Source organism: Neofelis nebulosa, chromosome 8 (assembly GCF_028018385.1).
Source record: "Neofelis nebulosa isolate mNeoNeb1 chromosome 8, mNeoNeb1.pri, whole genome shotgun sequence".
Lineage (NCBI taxonomy): Eukaryota > Metazoa > Chordata > Mammalia > Carnivora > Felidae > Neofelis > Neofelis nebulosa.
Window position 1 is genome coordinate 18620766 of NC_080789.1, and position 12860 is coordinate 18633625.

General features: G+C 42.4%; 1 pseudogene; it reads right to left on the reverse strand.

Moving 5' to 3' along the window:
• Window positions 1-7169: 7169 nt before the first annotated feature.
• LOC131484117 (U5 spliceosomal RNA) lies at window positions 7170-7238 on the reverse strand (annotated as a pseudogene).
• Window positions 7239-12860: the final 5622 nt, after the last annotated feature.

The following is a 12860-nucleotide window of genomic DNA, read 5'->3' on the forward strand; positions in this document are numbered from 1 at the left end:
GAGGGTTAAAGGGTGTTTTTATAGTGTGACAATCTTTGTTACATCCAGTTCTTCATACACACACACACACACACACACACACACACACACGCACACACATGCACCTGGCTAACTCAGTTAGTAGGGCATGCGACTCTTGATTGCAGGGTTGTGAGTTGGAGCCCCTCGTTGCGCGTAGAGATTACTTAAAAGTAAAATCTCAATGGGGCAACTGAGTGGCTCAGTCGGTTGAGCGGTTGAGTGTCAGAGTTAGGCTCAGGTCATGATCTCGCAGTTTGTGGGTTCGAGCCCCGGGAGCCTGCTTTGGATTCTGTGTCCCCTTCTCTCTCTGTTCCTATCCTGCTCACGCTCTGTCTCTCTCAAAAATAAATGAAGATTAAAAAAAATTAAAAAAAAACAAATAAAATCTCAAAAACTACTTAAAAAAATATAGACATATGTTATATATGTACACACGTATCATATAATTTTATCACATATATTCTATAATATATGTATGTCAAGTATATATTATAACTTATATAAAATACAAATATAATTTTAATAAATATATATGACATTTGTTTTAGGTCTTAGTTCTCTTTTACTTTTTAGACCTTCCAGACATTCCCGGGATCCAACTGAAGGTCATAATGAGACTAACACCTTGGGTGAATGAACTTCCACTCTCTTCTCAAAGGTGTTTCTCTTGTCCCTCCATTTCTTCTCTGGGGCTTTGAAGATGACAGCTGCACTAGTGAGCCTCTTGAGAGTTAGCCTGGTCAGTCTGTTCCCTGGCCTCATGGAAGGGTACCCCAACAAACCCCCAAAGTGGTTGGATAATGCCTTCCACTTTCTATCTTGGAAACACCCAGCAAACACATGGTCTCCTGGGAGAAGGAGGGGGCTGGACCTGACGTGCATGGACAGGAAATAAAACAAAATCACAGTGGGTTCAAGTGAGATGAAGAATGGGCCAAAACCCAAATGACAGCCATCAAAGAAGGGACAAGATATAAGACTATTGATTTCACGTAAGTTTTCTTTTCTCAAATATCTACAATCTGGGCTCTCTTGAGCCAGTGGCCCAAAGGGAAGGAACCCAGGGAGGGAGTGTGATACTGTCATTTTTATCACATATTAAATGAGTGCTTCAGGGGGATTTAAAGAAAATTATATCTCCATGTGAGAACTCCCTGGGTTCAGAAAGTGTAAAGGTCTAAGATGAAATGAGATGTGGAAATTGTTGTGGTGGCTTTAGGGAAGAAAAGAGAGAGCCTCCTTCTTAGGATTTATTGTATCTCCTTTATGGGTACGGCCTCTGATAGCTAGCTCAGTTGCACTGCTCCAAGCAGAATTCAGAATAAAAATGGCATTTGCTTAGGGGTCAGTGTAGCCATGCATAATATCCTGTACCTGCTCTACTCAGAAATGATGGCAAACTGGTTCAGGCTTGGGAACGTGCTTTGATTTACCATTTTCTTTTCTTTGGCAGTATCATCTGTGTTTTACACAGGATGCTTTTTTTAGTCGTTTTTTGAAATTGCGCTTTCAAGACTGACTGTAGGTGTTCAAGCTTGGCTCAGGGGCTGACATTTATTTATTTATTTTCCTTTGAACATGGAAGGTTTGGAAATATTCCAGGAAAATGGTTCTTCCTTGAAGCTTTCCATTGAAGGGTGATTAACTTCAGAAGGAGTGAGTTACTTTATGGATTATTCTTGGATTCTCCCTGCCCCCATTCCTCAGCAACAAACATTGTATGATTGGAGCATAAGGTAGCTTAGGGTTGCTAACTGCAGAAGAGCACAGATGGGAAGGGAGCACGGAGGAGGAATCTCTGGACAAGCTCACTCTAGGTATACAGCTGCTGTTCTGAGCTCTTTACAAGCACATTTCCTTATTTTAGCATTCAATACACTGGGTTTAAATACCATCTCAATCATTTATTGGCTCTGTCACCCTGAGCGAGTTACTTAACATTCTTAACCCTCAGTTTGCCTCATCTATGGGGAGAGTAACTTGTAGCTGCCTCAAAGAGTTCTTATGGGGGGTTGGCTAAAACACTTAGAACACTTACCACCTACCTGGCACAGAAGCGTTTATAAATATTAGCTATTATTAAATTTGTTAAATGACCACTACCTTTTTACAGACGAGGGAAATAACACTTAGAGGGGTCAAATAATTTGCACAAGGTCATACATTTGGCAAGTGGCCAACTCAGGGCTTGAAACCAGGCATCCCTGCCTCCAATGCTTTGGTTATTGAGCCTTCAGAATTACATTGCCCTAAAGGAACTTCTAGTGCAGAAGGGAAGATGCATATATTTTTAAGTACCTGTAATTTCCAGGAAAAAAAAAAAAAAAGGAAAGGTCCTAGGAGAGACTGTCCAGATAGGGAGATGAAGGCTGTTTTCAGAGAAGAGTGACATTTCTTTCTACCACTGTTCTGGAAATTGTAATACCGTCAATCATATATTGATTGAGTTGCATTATTGGCTGTGGGCTTTCAAATTTGGCTTGGGATTTTTTTTTTTTTTTTTTTTTTTTTTTTGCTTAAATGTTAAATTTGGAGGCATATCATAAAAATGGCATCCCCGGTGGCTTCAATGTTGCTCAGACAAACTCAAAAGTTTGCAGAGCTGCTAGGAAATAATTTCTCTGTTATTCTTATGCTCTCCCTGACAGGTAAAACTATCTCTCCACTCACCAGATTCTTCGAGCTTTGCTGATCTTATGGCTACTTTCTGTCTCTTTTCCTCTAGCCTTTGTAGTTTCATAATCCTTAAGTAAGATCTTAGTCTTACAATTCTTTATGACGTTAGACATTTTCCCAATGCTTCTTAAGTGCCCACAGAATCTCCAGTTTTCTTTTTAATGGGGATCTGTATTTCTCCCCATCCTATCTGTTTACTGAGTTCATCTCTAGGTGTCCGTCCTTTACTTCACACTTTACTTTTTCAAAAGGATTGGAGGAATTTTTGCATTTGTTTCTAACAGGTTCTCCAAAACAGACAAGGAAAAGATAGTAATTTATTGCCACAAAATTAGGCTGGGTTTGTGGTATTGTATGATCAGTGCAAAACTGAACTACAGAAGCTCAGAAGGAACAAAATACTAACAATGAACCACAACATTCCTTAACATGCAGGATATTCTTTCTTCCTTCTTTCCATTATGCCATAGATGAGCTGTTCCCAAATGGGTGCACCAGGGGTAGGTTAATGAGAGTATAGATTGACAGGTCCCACCACTGGGAATCCTGACGTGGAGGTCTGGGGGGATATTTATGATAAGTCACAAAGGGATGTGATAGGGAGTAGTTGAAGGGAGGCTGGTAGGGGAGGGGTACTGTTTGTCCAGGGAAGGCCTGCCTGAAGATGTGCAGTTGATTTGTGCTGAGACCTGAATGAGGCGAAGGTGTAGGCTCTATGAAGATTTGGGAAAGGACATTCCGGGTGGCAAGAGTATAATCGTGGTGTGTGTGAAGGAGAAAGGGAGACAGTGTGACTGAAGAATGGGGAGAGTGTCCAAATCACATAGTCCTTTAAGGACCATTAAAAACATTGTTTTTAATGTTTTATTTATTTTTGAGAGAGAGAGAGACAGACAGACAGAGTGCGAGCGGGATAGGGGTAGAGACACAGAATCCGAAGCAGACTCCAGGCTCTGAGCCTGAGTCAGCACAGAGCCCGACTTCGGGATGGAACTCACCAACTGGGAGACCGTGACCTGAGCTGAAGTTGGACACTCAACTGACTGAGCCACCCAGATGCCGCCCATTAGGGACCATTTTAAGGAGTTTGTGTCTCATTATGATGACCCTGTGCCATGATTTGATTTGCATTTTAAGAAGATCATTCAGGGTCCTCGGTGGCTCATGGCATGGGTATAAGCAGGTTGAAGACTATTTGGGAGTCTGGCTGAGAGCTGATTGGAATGCAAGGGTGAGTAGGAGCTGGCCAAGTGAAGGGGGTGGGGACTGGAGTGTTTCAGGAAGAAGAATGGCACATGCAAGGCCCTGAGGTGGAAAGATTGTTCTAGAAACTGACAAAGTAGGGGAGGAGTTTCAGAGGAAAATGGAGTCCAGATGACATGGATTCTAGGATGTCACAGTAAAAATAATGAGTGTAAAATATCAGCCCGGGTGGGCTGAAGGGTCTGGCATCTTCTGAATGACTAGCTTTTTGTAGGCAGAGGCACTTTCCATTTGTTAACTAATACTGCAGCCTGCTCTGATTTCCCCAAGAGAATCCAGAAATTTTGGATTTTTGTTTTCTTATTTTTTTAATTTTGGCAAGCTGGTTTCTATTTTTATTTTTATTAAGTTTTTAATTTAAATTCCAGTTAGTTAACATGCAGTGTAATATTAGTTTCAGGTGTATAAATGGTGATTCAACACTTCCAGACAACACCCGGTGCTCATCACAAGTGCCCTCCTTAATCCCCATCACCTATTTCACCCATCCCCCCACCCACCTCCCCTCTGGTAACCATCAATTTGTTCTCTATAGTTAAGAGTCTGTTTTTCGGTTTGTCCCTCTTTTTTTTTCTTTCCTTTGCTGACTTGTTTTGTTTTTTAAGTTCCACATATGAGTGAAATCATATGCTATTTGCCTTTTTCTGACTTATTTTGCTTAGCACTATACCTCTAGCTCCCTCCATCCATGCTGCAAATGACAAGATTTCATTATTGTTTGTGGCTGATTAATATTCCATTATATATAATATATGTATGATATATATATAATATATATAATATCTTCTTTCTCCATTCAATATGAAAACACTAATTCAAAGGGATACATGCACCCCTATGTTTATTGCGGCATTATTTACAGTAGCCAAATTATGGAAGCAGCCCAAAGGGGCCATAGATAGATGAATGGCGAGCTAGTTTTTAAAAAACAAATGTTTTTAAGTGCAGTGTGAGCTAAAGAAAAGGTGCCTGCGGGATGGATTTAGCTGTGACTTCCAGTATGTGGTCTTTGAGCAGCATGACAACCAAAAGATGCCTCTATGCAAATTAGGGATGGTTTCCTGTTCTCTATACTTATCAGCCATCTGAAGGAGAGCTGTCACATTACATACGTGTATCAGTGATGACTGTGATGAACATGGCTCTGCTAGAGTCATGCAATGTATAGCTGCCCCAGTTAGCAACCCTACCTCGGAACAAGCCTGCGGAGTGGGGAAGAAGTGACAGGAGAACGTGAAATAGACAAGGGCAGTGGTGCGCTGGAGCCAGTTTGCCCTGGCTTGTCAGGGCTGATCTTTTTGCAACTCTGGGCTCACTAACGTCATCTTGGAAGCTGAGGTCGGTCATGGTGGGAGTGTTTACACCAGGGATATTGGCAGATGCTACAAATCAGGGCTTTCTCCTCTCAGGGAGCTGGTTGTTAAACATTTGCCAGGGCACCAGTGGACAAGATCATCTCGTGAAAGGCTTGAATGACCCTTAAGTACAGTATTTGTATTTTAGAATGTAGGCAAGGGAGAGACAAGAAAGCGGTGTCTACATTCTCGGCCTCTTCATTCAAAGATCCCTCCACTTCTGACCTAACTAAAACCATGTTTTCCTCTGAAGAGATGACTGCTTTTGCACTCTCCTGTGGTGGGTGTTTTCACCCTTGCTCATCTGTGTCCAGGCACAGAGGAAAGAAGGAAACAACATACTCTTGTCCCCTCTGCCTCTTTCAAACATGACTGCTCTGATCTCCAGTAATTTCCTTTAATTTGACTCTCTTGGTATGTTGCTAAACATCCTTTGGCTGACCATTGAGTACAGTTACTGCTGACTTCCCCAAATGAGAGCTTTGACCCTCCCTCCAAGACTTCCCATCCACTTCAAAGGGTCACCAGCTTCCTGAAAGACACACTGCTCACATGGATAATCCATTTAGCATCTTAATCTCATGATCTTGTAACTTTACCGATGTCAGGGACATTTCTCCTGTTCCACTTCAGCCACACCCAGAGTCATGACAACAGGGCCAACTTTGGAACTGATGCATCTTTGAAATGTGGTTGTGATGACACCTTTTCTGCAGGTTTGAGGTACGGGTTAAATGACACGATGGATGGAAGTGTCTGGTAAATGGCTGGCATGAAAGAGGTGTCCAATAAATATTTCTTTCCTTGTCTTTTGTTTTCTTTTAAAGACAGAAACACAATCTTGAAGGCCTGGTATTTGTTCCCCCTTTATTTTCAAGTATCGTTTGAATTTGACATAAGTGGCTCATGTGTATGTAGTAAACTTTCTGGTAGGTGACATCTTTAGGAATCTGTTTTCTCCAGCACTCAGGAGCTGCTGGCATCCGATATTATTGGCAGCAATTGTGCTAACATGCACAGCACAATACCCACCCTTTTAATTACAGAACATTCTTGCAGTAAAGTGACACTGATTCTCATCTGATTAATATTTATAGTTTTCACTTTTGGCTAAATGCCAGCTATCTTCATCATGTGAATTTCCTTGGCTTCTCAGCTCCCCTTTGCTGCCTCTCTTCCATTAGCTTATTTGCAAGAGCATGTATCTTTGTTTTTACCCAGTCCATAATTTGTGGATTCTTTAAATCACAGGTTTTCTACCCATGAGGGACCTTTAATCAGCAATTATATCTGACTATAAGTGAGCCATAATGAATTTTGTATGACTTTTAAGAAAAACACTTGAATGCTTACATTTAACGGGATGTGGAGAGGGGATGCTGTTCACCGTAACTTTGATTATTGCACAAAAATTGATCCCCCTGATTAGTAACTTAAGGGAGTAGTGGATCTCTCTCATCCAAAATTCTATGTTCTGAGATCTGAGCCACATTTTAACTAGTTACTGCAAAGGAATTTATATTTTTTTCACAAACTTTTACAAGTGTGGGAATGTGCTGGCCACAATAACAGTTAGGATGTACTTTGTTATGTATCACCATTTTAAAATACCCAAATTCAGATGTACCAGAGGTGAAATTGTTTTCCCTGAAGTAGAAAGTCCGTACCTGTTAAGGTTTCCATCTTCGAAATCTCTTTATCTTCCATTTCAGTATCATTGTTGCTGGTCTAATTTAAATCCTCATTATTTTGTAGTTGGACAATTCCAATAGTATCCTAACTGCTTCATCAAAACTCACATTCTCATGTTCAATGATGTTCAGTAATGACCCACTGGCCATGGCACTGGTTTTCCTCTCCACGGAAATCTTTAGTAAAAGGCGAAAGATTTATACGATCTTCATGGCACTGGTTTTCAAAGAGTGTTCCGAGGGGCATGCTGGGGTCCCCAGCAGTGCCTCGATGGGGAGATGTGGCCAGAGGGCAGGGGATCAGGTCCTATTCTTGTTTCAAGTAGGACAGCTCTACTTTGATCAATTTCATTATATTTGGGCTTCTTGCAAGATTCTGTTTAAAAGAAGTGTTCTGCTGTGGAAAAATTATTGGTCCTTAAGACAAAGTCCACATTCTTGGCACGATCTTCAAATCCCTTCTCCACATGCTTCCATACTGGCACTCCATCTTTCTCTCTCTTCTCCTTACAATGAGTTGCTCACTCATCACCCTTTAAGTAATATTTCCTGGAGCCTTTGTTCACACTGTGACATCTTTACCTGGACGGTCTTCCCTTTGTCTACTTGAAAAATACATCATTCATTCATTTCACAACTAATTATTGAAAATCTGCTATGTGCCATGCCCTGTTTTAAGTGTTGGGGAATCCTACCAATTCTTCACGACCCAGTTTATGACATCTATGTGGTGCTATCCAGGCAAATTTATCTGAAGCCTCCTCTTTACTTCCATGATACTTTGTCATATTGATATTTTCTAATGAGTTCATTATGCTCTACTTTTTTTGTGTTTTTCTTTTTTTTGAGAGAGAGATCCATATCTTATTTATGGATATATTTTTTTCCCTCTTATCATAGTAGTTGATTAGTTGCTTAAGAATTGTTTATTGTGTAAATGAATAAAGAGAAGAAATGTTTTTTAAAAAAACCTATTTACCCCTACTAAACAGTGAGCGGTGGGATCTTTATCTAGTTTGCCTGACATATGGCAGGTGTTCAATGATTATTTGTTGAAATGATGAAGAGTTCTCAAGTCTGCTGTGAAGCCAGCAGCTGTTGGAGTAGGAATAGAGTGGATAAAAGGCATTTTGAGGTGTTCCTGTTGTGGAAAGCACTCCTCTGGGGGGGTTAGTGGGGTTGAGAGTGCCCTGGGCATCCCCAGCTATACTGTCTGTGACAGTTTTGGACTGGTCACTTACCTTTTAGTTTCAATCACCTTGTCAAGAGATAGGAAGGTTGGACTCAAACTCATTCTTCTTGAAGTAGGAATGATGCCATGATTCTCTGCATTTGGAAGTATAGCTGACCATTGAGTAACACGGATTTGAACTGCACAGGTCCATTTATATGTAGATTTTTTACAGTACTGTAAATGTATTTTCTCCTCCTTATGATTTTCCTAATGTTTTCTTTTATCTAGCTTATTTTATTGTAAGAATACAGTTTATATACATATCACATACAAAATATGTGTTAACCATTTATGTTATCCGTAATGTTTCTGGTCAATGGTAGGCTATTAGTAGTTAATCTTGGGGGGGGGGGTCAAATGTTATATGAGGATTTTTGATTATGTGGGAGATCAGTGCCCCTAACTGTGTTTTTCCAGGGTCCACTGGATCTTGTGAATCGAAGAGCATGCCTTCTCAGAACTCTCAACTTTAATTCATGAAAGTCACAATTAACAGCAGTTTTGGATGGGTAGAATTTTCTTTGTCTTTTGAGCAAATTAATACATTGCACACCTGTTCTTTTTCCTTCATCTATTATGTCAAAACACATGGGTATTTTTATAGTTGACTTTTTTCTCTTGCATATAAATGATAGGAAGAGCAAATAAATGATAGCAACAATAAATTTAAAAAATATAATTTTAATCATAAAATTAGTCTAATTTTTATGCTCATATCTAGCAATCATAAAAGTATGAGAGAAATTGTATTCGATGGTTCTGAGATTTTAGTTGGGGAAATACATAGGATCAATATTATAACCTTATATTTAGTGTAACGTTAAATAAGGGTTTGGTTAAAGAAAAGAAAAATGGCTGGAGTCAAAGGAGAAAATTTGAAAAGGTTAATGGACAGTTTAATAATTTCTTTAACACAAAGGGCTGATTTGAAAAGAGGCCAATTTCTCTTTTTCTTCAGAAAGCAGGGCTGTAGAAAATAGGTTTGAGTTACTAAGTTAATCAAGGAAAGACTGTTGATTTTCAAGAGTTGCTAGGCCCTGGAATGAGATTTAACAAGGGAGGTTTGGGGATTTCTTGACTCCGGATCTTTAGAAACAAGCTAGGATTTTACGTGTTTTAGTCTTGGGGGGCAGAAGGGGGGCGGGCCTGGGACTTGGTGAATCTCAACTTTTTTTTGCTGCTTCTGGTTATTCTGCAGGGGAATAACAGGCGGCCCAGAGAGAAAGGAAAAAAAAAAAAGATACATTGCCAGTTGTGAGTAAGGCTTAATAACTCCTTGCTGCTGTGGAGTCCATGGAAAACTTAGGTAAGGGAATTTAGGGGTCATGGAATCGTTTGGCAGTTATGGAGGACCTTTGTTGGGGACTTCGGAGCAATTGTAATCCCAAAGCGGACACTAGTTTCCATCCACAGCCTCGCTCTGCCCCCTGCTGTTGGCTGCATCGCTCATTGTTCTCCTGTGTTTAAAATTATTTCTAGAGTGAGAGGAGTAGGTAGAAAGGGGGATTTCAGGGTTTCTGGGGAGTTTCATCTCTAGAACCACTTTCGTCATGGAAAATAAATCCGTTTTTGATAAACCTTGGGACCATCCTCCCTCAAAGAGTAGGTGTCACTCATATTCTGATGTCAAAGGCTCCCCTAGTCTTGGCGTGGGGCGGCAGACCAGAATATCACATGAGAGGTGTGGAAGTCATCTGTGATTTAGGTGACAGGAGCCGGGGAGGGTCTACCTCGCACCCCATTGTGGTTGCCCAGGGACTGCGGGGTGCTTGGAACCGCGTGGGGCCGTGTCCCTAGGGACCCGGTTGGGAGGGGCAGTTTCCCTGCTGGAGGCTGCAGACGCCGCTCCGGGGACATGGCCCATGAAGCTCCAGGTAGACGCAGGGTCACAGTTCTCGGTCTCTGGGAGGGTACCAAGGGCTGGATCTTTAGCCGTCCCGTCCCTCCTCGGGACACCAGCCACCTCCGCCCGTGAAAACGGCTCGGGTGCCTTTGCAAAGCCCGAGGGGTAGCGGCGAACGGCTGAGCCCGCCACTGTCGTCGCAGGGGCCCCCTCCGCCCCGCGGACCCTCCTGGGCCCTGGGCGACTGAGGAGCACCCCGCCCCCGCCGCCAAGGCCCGGACAGAGACACACACGCTCCTTAATCCCCCCCCTCCCCCGCCCCACGTTGCCCCGGCGACGGCCCAGACGAGCAGGTGATGCATTGACAGCGAGCAGATGGTCCCCCGCGGAGGCGAGCGCGGCCCACAATGCGCCCCGCGCGGCGATCCCACTGCCGCCCTCCCCCGCCCGGCCGGCCCTCTGCCGCCCGCATGCTAAAAAGGGCTGGGGGGCGGGGGTGGGGGTGCTGCGGGGGCGGGGCCACGGGGGTGGCCGAGGGCACGCCCCGCCTGGCTCTCTGCGGCCAGGGCTGGCCTCGGCTTTCTGAACCTCCCCAAGTGCCAGCACCAGAAGAGTCCCTGTCTTTAAACTCGCCAAGAGACCTTCTCCCCCGCCCAGCCCGCTCCAGCTCTCTCCTAATTCTCCCCGAGTGGTTAATTTCCATTGAGATAAACGCTTAACCCCCTCCTTCCGTGCCCTTACTCCCAGTCTGCAGCCCCTACCCACATCTGCTCCCTGCTGGCATTTAATATTCAGTCTCGGAAGACCAGAGGAATGGATTTACCACCACACCTCCCCCCTCGCCCCTGCCCCGTCCCTGCTTCTAGAGTTGGCGTTGACGCTTGCTAAATGTGTACAGACTTATTATTTATCTCACCCCCCACGCCCCAACCCCGAGCTTCAGGATCTCTTAGGCAGCTTCTCTTGGCCTTTCTTCCTGGAATTTCAAAAATAAATCACTCTTCTCCCGTGACTACCGTGCTGCTCCCTCTAGGGAAACCCTCCCATTCACACATCCTCCTCCTCCCATTCATTTGCCACCCCCCTTCTTCGTCACCCTATTCACCGCTGTGTGGCAAATTGAGGCGATCGTATAGTAAGGGCATGAAAACTGCTAGGCACTATTCACAATTTTAATACTAACTTCATAGCTGTCACATAAATTCATTCCCGAGCCTACCCTATAATGGCCAAGAAGGAACTTTAAGGAAAGGAAAAAAGGAAGAAAAAAAAAAACCCAAAAAGCAAAAACAAAACTGAAGACACTGCTATGGTCTTTCTTTGATTTGCAGGTGTTTTTTGAAACCATTACTACAGTAACTGTAGATAGCTTTTTCTAGCTGCCACATAGGGTGCTTTAAAAAAAAACACATCCTCCTCCTTTTTATTTTACAGTAGATAAAAAATGCCAATAAAGGCTCTAAAAAAAAAAAAAAAGGAATAGAGAGAAAAAGAAAAAGAGGCTAGTGAATAAAGTTGGGATAATACCGGGTCACAGAGCTGTCGAAACTAATGTCATAGTGCGGCTGTTGGGCAAGAGTACAGAAAACTTCTTGTTTCTTGATTTTTATGGAGATTTGGTCTAAGGCATGGAGCACTCTCTGAACAGGTTTAGAACAAGTGGCAAAGAAAGGACTCTTCACAATAAACTCCCTTCTGATGGGCTTTATGCCCACAAACACCTGTGATTTACAAAGAGGCATTGCAGAGGACAAAGGGAGGCTCGAGGGTCAGGCTATTGTGGGGAAATGATGCCTCATGTACCCGTGGCTCCAAGGGAGGGTTGTTTTATTTTAAAACTTGTCTTGGGTGATTGCTATGCAAACTTACAATGAAAAAAGAAGCATTAGACTCTTCTAGTGGCTCATAATGACTTCTTCAAATGCTTCTAACTCATTTTGAACCTTCATTTTGGTAAGTTCTCAAACTAGAAAATACTGTAGTTGCCAGAATTCAAGGAAAACCTACTTATTTAAATCTTCAAGGCAGGAAAGCTAGGAATCATGACATAAGACTTAGAAGTGTTTAGAATATTTACTTGAGGGGTGCACAGTATTTGTGTTTATTAATAATTTTGTGAACTTATTTCTCCAAGAAGTTTGACAATTTTATGTCTATTTCCTTTTAATTTCTTGCCTCTTTCCCCTTCTCTTCTGTTTCTAAATTTTATTTTATTTTATTTTATTTTATTTTATTTTATTTTATTTTATTTCTGTTTCGTTCTTTTTGCTTCTCTTTTTGGCTTTTGCTTTACTCTCTTTGTAGTATCTTTCCCCAAAATTTAGGGGGACAGGTGAAATATGAAAGCATGAGGCAATACAATTATTACAAGTCAGGGTAAATTTCCTTTGGGCCAGGTGGCCAAGGAAAGACTCTTTATATCTAAAGCAAGTGAAGGAACAGAGGGATGGACAAGCAAGCAGAGGCCTGTGCAGAGGCCCTAAGGCAGAAAAGAGCTTCAAGGGTCCTGAGTCTCTGGAAGAAGGCTGGTGTGGCTGGCACATTGTGGACGGGGGCTTCATACTGTGAAATGAGGTGGAAAGTTTAGTTAGGACCAGATCATGGGAAGCTGTGTCAGGCGTGAGAAAAGACTGGATTTTATTCTAAGAGAAATAGGCAGCTACTGAAGAATTTTAAGTGAGGGAGTCATAGAGTTGCATTTATATTTTAAGAAGATCATTCCTGCTACTGTGAAGAATATGGATAGAATGATGGAAAGAATCAGAAGTGGAATGACT